General features: G+C 42.9%; 1 long non-coding RNA gene across 1 annotated transcript; it reads left to right on the plus strand.

Annotated features, from left to right (window-relative positions):
• Positions 1–4,487: 4,487 nt before the first annotated feature.
• LOC136611493 (uncharacterized) lies at positions 4,488–5,108 on the plus strand. The gene is made up of 3 exons (XR_010790283.1): positions 4,488–4,539; positions 4,652–4,714; positions 5,069–5,108. It is a non-coding gene; the product is annotated as an uncharacterized lncRNA (long non-coding RNA).
• The last annotated feature ends 9,277 nt before the right edge of the window (positions 5,109–14,385 follow it).

Genomic DNA, 14,385 nt, shown 5'->3' on the forward strand with positions numbered 1-14,385 from the left:
ACATATAGGAGAGTCATAGGGCCACATAACAAATTGTCTCCTTCCAGTCAGAATAGCAATATAGTAGTGCCTTGACATACCAGTTTAATCGGTTCCGTGACGGAGCTCTTAAGCCAAAAAACTCGGATGTCAAAGCACTTTTCCCCATTGAAATGAATTGAAATGCCATTAATGCATTCCGCATTAATGGTATTTCTATTCATTTAAATGGGAAAACTACAAGTAAAAAAAAAAAAGTCAATACTCACCTACCGCCGGCGTTCTGCTATGGTCTGCGGCGCTGCTGCAGGCTACCGCATCCTCCTTCACGCTGACAGAGCAATGCTTTCTGGATGCAGGACTTGAATGCCTCGTCTCCAGCAAGCTAATGCTCTGATTGGTTATCTCAGTGCCCCGTGAACCAATGAAAGCTGGTGCTGGGTTAACCAATCACAGCTATTTAATGACATCATTGAATGGCTGTGATTGGTTAACCCAGCACCAGCTTTCATTGGCTGACGCGGCGCTGAGTTAACCAATCAGCATTAGCTTGCTGGAGGCGGGGCATTCAAGCTCCACATCCAGAAAGCAATGCTATGTCGGCGTGGAGGAGGACGCAACAGCCTGCAGCAGTGCTGCAGACCATCACGAGGATGAAACATCGGCGATAGGGTAAGTATAAGACCCTTCCTGAGCCTCACCATGTGAGTATTTTGACTTGCATGAAGGCTTGTAACCCAAGTTTTCGCTCGTAAATCAGAGCAAAAATTCGGGAGAGAGCCTGCTCGCAAGTCAAAAAACTCGCAAGCTGAGGCGCTCACATCCTGAGGCACCACTGTAGTTCTAAACCTACCTTGAAGAAAGTCATTTCCAGCCACATAATTCTCTGCATTAGGGGTTAAACACATGGTCAGGTTTTAGTCCTGTTAGTCAGCTGTGACAGTCACGGCCGGCCGTGTAATGGAACGAAACAAAAACATTGATTTCAATGGTTTCATTTTCACTAGCAGGATTCTCGCCTGTTAATAGTACGGGTGAGAATAGATAGGACTTGCCTTATCTTTCCCGCTGTTTTTTTGAAACTCCTGTGCTATGGTGTGGAGTTTGAACAGCCAGAGAAGAAAAAAAACAACCTGTTAATGCGCAGTACGCTCTGTAGCGGCGAGCGTAGTTGCACATACGACCGTGTAAAGCCACCTTAGTGTCAGCTACGTACATTTTCACCCTTCCTGTCATAAACATTTAGTGTATAAACTTTTTATGACATCGGCCATATGCCTCCACCAGAGTGACCATAAATTATAAATCCTTCAAGAGTACTGATTTTGGTGCCATAGTTCTAAAATTTGTGTGGTCTATAGCACCTAAAAATACTGCATTCTTTTTCCATATGTTATCAACTAACATAGTAACATAGTATATTAGGCTGAATGAAGACATTGTCCATCTAGTTCAGCCTGTTTCCACCCCCTACCCTTGTTGATCCAGAGGAAGGCAAAAAACCCTAAAGAGTCAGAAGCCAATTAGCCCATTCGGGGGGAAAATTCCTTCCCGACTCCATAATGGCAGTCAGAGTAATCCCTGGATCAACATTTGACAGTTCCTACCTGATTGTAAGACCCAGATCAATAACTAGCTGGTCACCTAATGTCTGTATTCTGTAATATCATAGCACTCTAGTAAAGTCATCTAGTCCCCTCTTAAGCTCCTCTATGGATTTTGTGATCACCACATCCTCAGGCAGAGAGTTCCACAGTCTCGCTGCTATTACGGTGAAGAACCCCCTTCTGTGTTGGCGATGAAACCTGCTTTCTTCTAGACGTAGAGTATGCCCTCTTGTTACCGTCACAGTCCTGGGTATAAACAGATCCTGGGAAAGATCTCTGTATTGTCCCCTAATGTATTTATATATAGTTATATTGTCGCCCCCTAATCCGTCTTTTTTCCAGGGTAAACTGGCTGTTTTAAGCCAAAATCTTGGAAAATGCACGACATTCTCTATTTTTGTGTGTATTTCAAAACCCAAATAGGGTGAAAGGTATGATTTTGCAGAATTTACTGATAACATTGAGGACTGATTAGGATGCCCCGCCTACTGAGTAGGCTGGCCCACCTGTTTAAACATGGTGTGGTTGTCCCACGCCGATAGGAACTGGCAGCGCATGAAAGCACAGTAAAGAAGCGTGGTTATGTTCATAAGAGGACATGATAGCACTCTATTCAGGGTGCAACTACATCACGCTCTCAGGAGCACAATTACATCACGCATGTCTGCAGGAAGCCTCAGCCTTGTCGTTTAAGTACTCAAATCTGCAGTATAAGTCCACAGAATAGAAAATGAAATCAGGAAAGGAGAACAACCCATTGAAACCAATGGGTTCTATTCTCTGCGCATTGCGCACATATATTTTGCGAGTACAAATACATCCATCTGAAGCCGCCCTTAAAATCACATTCATCAGACTGAAAATAAATGTGAGCAAAGTGATGACCATGTGAGGGTCCTCCAGATAGGGAGCATTCCCTATGGTACACGCATGTCCTATCTTTGCAGGTGCGCACCTGTAAAACACGGGCATATGAACACCCCATTGGGAATGCAGTGATTGTAATAGACGCGTGTTTTTGTGCACGCATATGCACGTACATAAGCGCGCTCGTTTAAAGGCACCCTAAGGGGTTGAACTCAATTTGGCCGTTTTTTTTTGTCCCCAAAGGGGACAAGAACTTGCGATGCTATGATCACTCCTGTAGTATAATGTAATCCCATAGCATTACATTATACTGTAATCTGACAGGCAATCTATCAAGCCACGCGGCAGGCAATCTGCAATGGCAGCCCTGTGGTTAAGGTTTCCCAAATAAGAATTGTTTGATACTCATAAGGGAAAAACTCAGTCCAATAAACAGAACCCCTAATCAAAAAGGTTTTCTGACCTTTCAAAAACTTGTCCCAGAGTAGGAAATGGCATAAAAAACAAAGTCATTTTTCAGCCTTCCACTGCGCCTCCAGTCTGGTGCTGCCAACCCGCCTCCCCCTTGTTCTGAGCCCCAGAGAAACAAGAAGCAATGACGTCACATCCATCACTCACATGACCACTGAGGCCAGCGATTGGCTGTAGCGGCCATGTGAGCGATGAATGTTATGTCATTTCTTCCCGTTTCAGCGGGTAATCAGAGCAGAGAGGAATGGGTCAGCGGTGCCAGACCAGAGGGGCAGTAGAAGGGTGAACAATGGCTAGTTTATGCCATGCACAGCTCTGGGGGAGTCTTTTTTACAGGCTTTAATGCGTAACACAGTTATTATTTGCACAGTGTACCATGGGTCTTCATTAGCACTAAAACACAGCACTTAGTATTTCCATATCACTATAGGGTGGGCCCTTAGAATCAGTTATACCAGTGGGCCTTAGGTACCAAAGTCCGACACTGATGCCCAACAATCAACAAAAAAACTAAAGGAGCCATAGTACGCCACAGAATGTGACCTTCAATCATTCTAGTAACTGGTAGGTAGTACAACAGTGAGATAACTAATGATTGGAGAGTAATAACATCATCTAAGTTTGTTGGCATTTGCTTAAGTAGCTAGTAGAGATGAGGGAACGTACTCGGTAAGGGCGATTTCGCAATCGAGCACCGCGATTTTCGAGTACTTCACTACTCGGGTGAAAAGTACTCGGGTGCGCTGTGGGTGAGCGGGGGGTTGCAGCGGGCAGTGGGGGGGAGAGGGAGAGAGAGAGAGCTCCCCCCTGTTCCCCGCTGCTACCCCCCACTCCCCTCTGCAACTCCCCGCCCCACAGCGCACCCGAGTACTTTTCACCCGAGTAGTGAAGTACTCGAAAATCGCGGTGCTCGATTGCGAAATCGCCCTTACCGAGTACGTTCGCTCATCTCTAGTAGCTAGTTTTAAATAACTGTACTTGTCTAGACTGTGTAATAAATCTATCAGGGGTCGATATGGAGATCTCTCCCATCATCTGTTTATACCCGACTGTGACTGTAACAAGGGAACATCCTCTATGTCTAGAGGAAAGAAGGTTTCTACACCAACGTAGAAGGGGTTCTTTACTGTAAGAGCAGTGAGACTATGTAACTCTCTGCCTGAGGACGTGGTGATGGTGAATTCACTAAAGGAATTCAAGAGGGGCCTGGACACGTTTCTTGAGTGTAATTATATTACATGTTTAAGTCTATGTTATAGTCATTGATAACTTCAGAATGGTTGATGATCCCGGAATATATACTGATTGCCAGACTTGGAGTAGGAAAAAACTTTTTTTCTAAAAAGAGGAAAATTGGCTTATACCCCATTGTTTTGTTTTTTTTTTCTTCCTCTGGACCGACATTGGGGGTAATAGGCTAAAGCGGATGGACACAAGTCTTTTTTCAGCCTAAAGTTACTATGTTACTATAAAAATGTGCGCAGGGTGATTTGGTAATGTGACATATCGGTCCTATATTGCAGAAGAATGTTCTATTTGGATTGGAGTTCGTGAGCTGCGGGGACCTCTTCGACCTTCTACTGAGGAAGGGGAGACTTGACCTCACCAGTTCCAGGTGAAACTAGAGTACATTGTACATATATGAGATGTGGAATAATAAAGAATAACATCTCCATGAGCTGCCTGTCTTATTTTTGGGATATAATACTCTTTTTTTCCTTTTGAAGATTCTATGGCGCCGAACTTGTTTGTGGGATCCAGTTCTTGCACCGTAAAGGAGTCATCCACAGGTAATGGCTTTCTAATTACTCACTTCTTAAAGGGGCCTCTCACGAATACAGCCCTCAACCAAACACCCTTTTAAGGCATATGGATGTCTGAGAAGGACCAAATTTGCCTACATTAAATGGTCATGCTCTAAAGCCAGATTTTCCCCGAAGAGTCCAAAACATCAGGCTAGACTTGTCTTCTCATGGTGATAACAGCTGATTACCAGCAGTTAGAGAAGATGGGCCTATGCTTGTGATTAGCTGCCATTCAAAAGGGATTCACTTCATGAGACAGCCTCTTAATTCCACTGTAAATTTATCACATATTATTATAAGCTGAACACTAACTTTATGTCCACATTTTTTATCTCACAGAGACCTCAAGCTGGAGAACATCTTGCTAACTGATACTGGCCATATTAAGATCACAGATTTCGGACTTTCGCTTGTCAACATGCATGGAGGCCGAACATCCATTGGTGTGGCTGGTACAGTAGGTTATATCGCTCCGGAGGTAAGAAGAGAACTTTACTACGTTTTTTTAAAATCGTACTAATAATTTGCATTGGGAGAGGGTGTAATAATCTGATATGGAGAGCGATATATCAGTATGGTCAATACAAGATGTCGCTCTACTAGTACTAGTTCTCTTCTTTATTGCAGATGCAGGCCAATAAAGAATACAATGCCGGTATTGACTGGTATGCGTTTGGTGTCATCCTAAATGAAATGCTGACCGGCGAGTGTGATTATGATCCTACACTCCTACGTGGGATTTCGTACAGTGCTAGAAGCATCATTGAAAAGGTCAGTATGTTCCTGTTATAAGGATTTATACTGGGGGTTACACAATGTTAATAGTAGCTGACACTGTATATAGATGTACTGATGACGGTTTTAAACATACACATTTTATCCCAATCACCAACCTCCTAAAATGAGAGCAATAGATACCCATTCATGGAGCACAGCATTCAGGGAGTAGTAATTGCTTTTGTCCGTACTGCGCCCAGATCCCAGGTTTCAGTTACTAAATTCTAGATACATTTTTCATTTTAAGCTCCTCCAGAAGGATCCTGCCCGGCGTCTAGGACTACACGGGAACGTCAGAGGACATCGCTTCTTCCGGTACATCGATTGGCACTCCTTGGAAAGACTGAAAGTGACTCCACCATACATCTCTGAAGTAAGTGACACTCATCCCACCTTCCAAGAAGCCAAGCTGGATGACATTGAAGAAGCAGAGGCCAGTGTATCTCTACCACCAGATACACAGACCAGGTACCCCAGGTTTTCGTTTGTCAACTGGAAAACTCTCAGCAAGACACCTGCTGAATAAGATCATGAGAGGGAGCCAAGTACCGCAGCCTTTACTAGACCATCTGGAGAAGACCAGAAGATCCGATGGCCAGCAGTCACCCTGGCCCCGTGTATGGAGGAGCCAGCAGATCCACCTAGCTGCTGGTGGTAAGTAAGCGCTATACCATCTGCGCTACACGTCATAGGCATGTGGAACACTTTTCCATCTTACCGGTAAATGACTTTCCCCATGCTCAGGATAGCAATAGCTTCTAGTGCTGTCTTGGGCAGAGGGGAAATACCCAGGTGTGTGATGGCCGGCTATGAAGGGGTGAAGAGGAGGCCGGATTTTTTTTTTTTTTAGCCTAACACCTAAACACATGCCTATGACTATTGTACATTTACCGGTAATTACATTTCCTCATCCTTATGATAGTTCTATCATGGATGATAAGGAAAAAGGTGTGAGATGGCCGGCTATTAAGGGGTAAGGAGGAGGCCGGATTTTTTTTTCCTCACAGATACCAGCTCCACAATGTCATCAGAGCAAGCTGTACGCCCCCTCTAGAGGACCTTCCAGAGAAAACAAGAAGATCAGATAGCTAGCATGCCCCCTCTAGAGGACCTTCCAGAGAAAACAAGAAGATCAGATAGCTAGCATTTACCATGGACCCCTGTATGGAAGAAGACCCCATTACTCTGAAGACACCTCACTGTGGTTGAAGATTCGTGAAGAAGACCCAAGGAGAAGCCAGCAGATCCACCCAGCAGCTGGTGGTAAGTAAGCGCTATAATGTCTGTGCTACACATCATAGGCATCTATAAGATATTTTTACTTACTGGTAAAAAAATTTCCCCATGCTTACAATAGTAATAGCTTCTAATGCTGTCTTGTGCAGAGAGGAAATACACAGACAAATGATGGCCGGCTATGAAGGGGTCTAGAGGAGGTCGGAATTTTTTTTTTTTATCTTAACATTTAACCACATGCCTATGACAATTGCATATGGGAATTACATTTCCTCATCCTTATGACAGTGCTGTCATGAGTGATAAGGAAAAAGGTGTGAGATTGCTGGCTATTAAGGGGTAAGGGGCAGGCTGGATTCTTAAAATAATTTTTTAAAGACACTAGCTCTATAATGTCATCAGAGCAAGCTGTGTCATTGACTATAAGGATCAGTGTGCTGTCCAGGGGCAGTCAATTGCAATTATGGACAGCAAACAGACATAAAATAGCTGGTATGATTAAGCCCTAAGGCTAACATCACACAGGCGTTTTTCACCGTGGTATAACGTTCCCATTGAAATCAATGGGGCCTCGCAGATATACGTTTGATCGCAGTGCTGGACAGCGTTTTTCACTGCTGTGATTCTTGAGTGTTGTCTGCTCTATCTTTGTCCATTTAGTGCACCTCATCTCCCATTACAATGATGGGGTGCGCTAAAACAAGCTGTCGGCTAAGAACAAAACTAAAATGATGGCTCTTTGACGCGTCTATGTTTGAGAGGACCTTAAGTGATATCAAATTCCATTCCCTTAGGCTAACTTCACATGGGTGAGTGCGATATCGGACAGTGAATCATGGCCCTATATCGCGCTCGCCAACATGTGATTTCCCCGTGGATGCAAGGTGTTTTTATATGAAACCATCTTGTATCACTTCAGGGAAGTAGGATTGTGGAGTGTCCTCCATTGTTTTCAGTGGGGAGACCTCGCATCACACTCACGTGCACAGTAAACGGTGTGTGATGCTGCCACAGGCCGCAATAAGAACGATGGGCAATGTGACGCGCAGGCACGTCCAAAGATAGGACTGCCACGATTTGTTTTCTGTATCGCACAGCAGGAAAAAAAAATCGCTCATGTGTATGACCCCATTCCAAAGAATGGGGTTCATATTTGTGCAAAATATGAGTGTCTCACAACGCACAAATCTTACGCGAGTTGCTCAGTCTTGTGAAAACGGCCTTACAACAAAAAAAATCTTCAGTATTAGTTAGGCATTCTAAAATGCTGTGGATTTTCACCAAAAATTCATTCATTGCAATACAATGAGTAAATCCTGCTTTGAATATCTGCACCAAAATTCACATCAAAGTCCACTTGGGGATTTTGGCGTGGATTTTCTCCTTGATGTACTCTAAGGGTGACTACCCACTACAGTTTTTTTCACTGCGAAATTCACAGCGTTTGTTTTTCTGCAGGGGTCTATGGGACTTGTAATTTTAGAATCGCGATCGCGCAAAATTGCGATTCCGCGGTAAATTGCGATTTTGCGTGATTGCGATTTTAACATTACAAGTCCCATAGACACCTGCAGAAAAATAAACACTGCAAATTTCACAGTGAAAAAAAAAACGCTGTGAATTTCGCAGTGCATCCATAATTGTGGCCCTTGTCCACCAGCTAGTCATACTAATGGGTAGAGGACGTCAGATATTAAGAGATGTAGGAAGCCAATTGTTTTCTGTTTAATTAACCACACTGTTCTTCTACATAGATGACAGGAACACCTTGACGACACATCAGGACGGCCAAAGAAGAGTCCATGCAGTAGTAGGGTCAACAGACACAATCCATAGAGGAGTTCCACATGAGGAGCATCCGGCTGAAGCATTTACTGACCGCTGGTGTGACTGGCTATATGAATGAATTCTAATGGATGGAACGTTGTGTAATCTATAATTACACTGAAGATGTGGTTTATATGGAATGTTATTATATGTGGCCTGATTTATGGAATGTTTTATACCATAATGTACATCTAGTCTAGGGCTACATGGCACCTGTGACTGCATCACAGTTTGCATGGCCAATGTTGTTGGGTAACCCTAAACTTATTGTTTTGTATCAATAATAATAAATGATTATTAATAAATATTAGTGTTGTGTATTATTTCATACATTAGATGATAGATTTACTGTTATTTTCCTGGTGTCAAACCTTAATGGCCTATTTGTAGCATATTGTAGGTCATCAACGTTTGTCTTTAGTGCTGCATCACCTTCAAAGCTTCTCCTTGCACAGCGGCGCTTTCTGTACAGGGAAGGCTAGAGGCGCCGCTGTTCACGGAACAACTGGGAAGAGGATGCAGCACTAAAGCAGTGCTAAGCAGCATTGCAGTGCCTGTAATTTCAGGACCTGTGGGCCCCTTGTAAGACCCGTAAGGGCCAAAACAGACGAACGCGATTTCATCATATTTTGCAAATGTGAAAATTATGGCCGCAAAACATGACCATTAATTTCAATGGTTTCGTCCTGACTTGCAGGATTTTCACACGTTAATACTATGTGCGAGTAAAGAGGACTTATCTTTCTCGCACGTAGAAAAACTAAAAAGGGCAGAACCTATCTTCATGCTTTTTTTAAAAAACTGCATTCAAAAGCACAACATTTGAATGGTAAAAAAAAAGAACTTTGACTGGTTAATGCCCTAATACGCTACATAGTGGCGAGCTTACTTGCTATTGTCTGAAGCCGCTTTAAGTGTCAGAACATGATGGTATATCCTAGCAATACACTGTCGTTTTTACGATATGGCTCAAACAAAAGCCACTCTCCACTTCAGTCCCATCAGTTAATACCTAAGGGCTTCAACACATGGGCACGTGCGCTAATACGCTCAATACTGAGGAGCGTATTAGCGCATGAATCATTGTTTGGACTATTCATACTCTGTGCCATTATGCGCAAGTTTGAATAAAAAAAGCAGGATGATAGGTCCTGCCTTATCTTTTTTGCACGCAGGAAAACTATTAGAGCAAGTGCATACAGGTGCTGGCGACAATAGGAAAGACACACCAAATAGGCTCCACGAGCAGTGGAAACGGAGTGACCACCGAGTGCGGCTACAATGTGACCCTAATGCAGTCACACTATAGGCATAGTAAGCAATGTTTGCTTCACAGAGATGCTTTCTAAATGTCAGATATTGCAACAAGTCAATCGTATACTGATAATAAAAACAAAGGTTTGGTACCATGTAAGCCAGTAGAGCAAAATGTGATTGTTCCCAGTAAGAGAAACTAAGTATTTTTGTAGATATGATACCTTTTAATGGCTAACAAAAATACATGATGTTATAGCGAGCTTGTGAACCTCTCGGGCTCTTAGTCAGGCTAAAAATGGACTAGATCTGAAGAGGCATGAATAATTATACACACTTATGACATACATACTTATGATAAGGCACAAACATGTATGTGATTGGTTTGCACTTAAAACCATAAGTATGTATGTTATAAGTGTGTATAATTATTCATGCCTCTTCAGATCTAGTCCATTTTTAGCCTGACTAAGAGCCCGAGAGGTTCGCAAGCTCGCTATTACATCATGTATTTTTGTTAGTCATTAAAAGGTATCATATCTACAAGATTACTTGGTTTCTCTTACTGAGAACAATCACGTTTGAATCGTATACTGATCATGGCAAAAGAGATTATCCAAAATATACTCACAATACTTGGTGCTCTGAGCGGACGTGCCATTCTCCCAGCGCACAGAACAGTTCTGTGGGATGTGAGTTTATCCAAAATGTTTGGCACAGTGCACTATTGGCCATGTAAATATGAACTTAATTGTACATGGCTGCATAGTGTTACCCATACTGATCCGCAGATTAAAGTTAACATGCCATTTATACCGCGTAGGGAATTACTTACAAAAAAAATGTCAGAGCTTGGTTGTTTAAATCTCAATAAATTATGATAAAAAAATTGTCTGCACCCCAATGTGGTACCAATAAAAATGGCAGCTCACGCAGCTCCATAGATGCAAAAACAAAAGAAAAAGCTATGGCTCTCTGAATATGGTGATGAAAAATACTTTAATTGGACAAATTTAGTAAAACAAACTATATAAATGTAGTATCGCCATAATCATGCTGCCCCACAAAATAGGGTTAATACGTCATATGCAATGAATGTCATAAAAACCTACAGAAAATTATAGAATTACTGTTTCCCATTACTAGCTCCCTCAAAAAAAAACTCAAGCCCTGTTACACTCTGCTCAGCTCACACCTCCACATTATGAATTAATATACTAGAAAGACCCTAAACTATACCACCATATATTCTCGAGTGTTAGCCGACCCAAGTATAAGCAGAGGCACCAAATTTTACCACAAAAAACTGGGATAATTAGGTGCCTCGAGTATTAGACTAGCTAAAAAAAAACAAAAAAACGCAATACTCACCTCGCAGTAGGCGTCTGTGTCCCCCGCGTGATGGTCTCCCCAGCAGTGTGGCAAGCTGCTCTGTAATTCTCCCTGCTGTCAGCTCTCTCTGCTAAACGAGGCTTTGAATTCCCCCGCCATCAGCAAGTAAGCGCTGTGATTGGATCGTCCGCCAGCCAATCACAGCCAGCGCTCGATGAACCAATCACAGCCATTCAGTGATGTCATTCACTAAATGGCTGTGAATGATCGAGCACCAGCTGAGAATTACAGAGCAACTTGCTGCACCACTGGGGAGACCAACGCGGCTGCGAGGTGAGTATTGCCTTTTTCTTTTTAACCTAGCTCACTCGAGTATAAGCCATGGGGGGCTTTTTCAGCATAAAAAATGTGCTGAAAAAGTTGGCTTATACTCGAGTATTTACTGTACTTTTTTACTCCTAGAATGCTGTTCTAAAAGGTGTAATGTTCAAATTGGTGTCACTTTTGAAGGGATTCCATTGTTATGGTACTTCAGGGGTCCTGTAAATGTAACATAGCATTTGAAAATTATTTCAGCAAAATTTGTGTTTCTTTCTGAGTCCTGCCATGTGCACAAACAGCAGTAAGAGAATATCAGACATTCTTGCACTTGGTAGAAATTGCTTAGCAAATTGTAGGGTGCTTTTTATTCTGTTCCTACCCATGAAAATAAAACATTTGGGGCTATGAAAATTTCATGGCCTAATGTTAACAAAATTCTCCAAACACATGTGGGGTCAAAGCTCCTACTATTCCCCCTGATGAATTCCTTGAGGGATATAGTTCCCAAAGTAGTGTCACTTTTATGGTGAGCCCGCTGTTCCAGGTACTTCAGAATCTCTGCAAATGCTTCATCGCATCCGAAAAGTATTCCATCAAAATGTATACTCCAAAGGCCAAATGGCACTCCTTCTCGCATGTGCCCATACAGCAATTTATGCCCACATATGTGGCATCTCCGTACTTGGCAAAAATTGTGTAGCAAATTCTGGGGTGTATTAAGGAAAAAAATAAATCTTTTCTTTTGTATGGCCAATCTTTTTTTTGCAAATTATATTTATTTATTTGCAAAATCTAATTTTAAATTATTTTCATGACAAAGAGTTGGACAAAGTCTGGAGGTGCGTTATTTACTTAACGCAGAATGCATGGTGGCCACACACTAATTTGTGTCGTGGTGACATGGCTCAACTAGGTGAGCAGAAGTTACTGCTGACTGGCCTTGTCCTGAAGATGCAGGACCTCACCTTAAGGCCTCATTCAGACGAGCACTGTGGGCACACACTATAGCTACAAGAAAAGCTTGCGGCTATAGTGCTGCAAAGATCGCGTGAACGGGCTACTTCAAGCTACATGAAGTAGTCCCTTATCACGATCCGAGGCGAGTGCTTTCAAGGCTCCCATAGGAGCACGCAGCAAAGATAGGACTGTTCCTATCTTTGTGCGCACGTCAGAGCCGTCATGTGAGTTTGCACTTGCATATCCTATTTTTGTTAGGCGCACTGATTCAGTTGGTTCCTATAGAAGTGCGTTCTGTGCGCTGCTAGCAGCGCGCAGACAATGCTGAAATGAATAGGGGCATAAGGGTGAAAAACTCCTCCCCATTAGGAGCCTTCTTCTTTTTGAATATCAGAATCCGAGACAGGTGAAGATTGAACTCTTTCTACTTTGGTTTCCTGCTCAAACATCTTCACAAGGTTCTGCTCGGCTATTCTGTGATCCCATCCAGGACTACCACAGATGTGAACCTCAAAGCATCAATGTTCCAGGAGGATCCCTTTTTTTAGACTTTACTATGATGACAATAACAACAGGCTGATGGTGTATTCCACCTATGCAATAAGTGAACACATGTAGTTTAGGAGGAGAATGGAGCACTCAGAGCCCATCTGCAACTCCTTGTATGCAACGCATGTGCTGTGCTGACCATTGGTGTCCTTCATGTAACATACCTGAGAGTTGCCCTCTATGCGAATGAGGTGATTTCTTGGCTCAGAGTTGTCCACAAGCCTGCTCCTATATTTAAGAGAGCTCTGTACATGGATTAGGACCGGACAGGTCTTAGTGGGAGCTTGGCTTTTTTCTGCTGTAAATGCAGCTTTAACCCTTTCCAATCCAATTTGTATCCTGGTTTTCCTAGGGGGCTTACCCTTTTTCTGCCGTTATAAAACGGCGCTATCTGCTGGCTAAAGCCAGTACTGCATGAGGTGACACGTTGGATAGGCTCCGACAGCAGAAAGGCTGGCAATATACAGTAAGAGAACTCCGACGGATGTCTTCCAACATCAGAGCTGTACAGCCTTAAATCATAATGTCTTTAGACGTCAGACAGTGGATTGAAAAGGGTTAAAGCCGTACTGCCCTGGATAGTGTTCAGTAGATGTGGTGGCCAAGGTGGTGACTGGGGCAACTGTAGTGCTCACTCCCTCCTCCTGGAACGTCATCATGATAGAGAACAGATGGTACTCAAAGTCTAGCAAAGGAGTTGACAATGAGGCTGCAGCTCATCTGCAGGGGTTAGTCTGTACTACCTGTATGGCCAATCTTAACTATCATCAAAGAGTTGTGGGATCAAAACGATCACTACTCTCCTTGATGAATTTTTGAGGGGTTTAGTTTCCACCATAGGAGTCACTTTTGGGGAGTCCACTGTTTTGGGTTCTTCAAGGACTTGCAAATTCAATGTGATGTTCAAAAATCTTTCCAGCAAAATCTGCACTCCAATCTCCAAATAAAGCTTCTTCTCTTCTGAGCCCTTCCATATGTTTACATCGACAAATGAGGCATTTTTATACTCGAGAGAAATAGGGTAACAAATTCTGGGTGTTTTTTCTTCCATTGACCTTTGTTAAAAAGAAATATTTGGGGCCAAACTTGTGTGTTTTGGCATAATTGTAATTATTCATTTTCAAAGTCAAATTCTAAGGCCGCTTTCAGACGGCCGTGAAATTCATGAGGGATCTTGAATGCGGTCATATTAATGAACGATAAAAACGGAACGCATCACCCATTGTTTCCAATGGGACAGGAAAACACATGGCATGGCGTGCGATGTGCACACGAGTGTGAAGTTTCCTATTGAAAACAATGGGAAACAGTTGCCCATCCTTCAATGCAGCTGAAAGCTGCACCAGAGGATTGCAACCTCAGGGTGCGTTCACACAAGCATGTTTTTGTGTGTACATACGCAC

This window comes from Eleutherodactylus coqui, chromosome 1, assembly GCF_035609145.1.
Source record: "Eleutherodactylus coqui strain aEleCoq1 chromosome 1, aEleCoq1.hap1, whole genome shotgun sequence".
Lineage (NCBI taxonomy): Eukaryota > Metazoa > Chordata > Amphibia > Anura > Eleutherodactylidae > Eleutherodactylus > Eleutherodactylus coqui.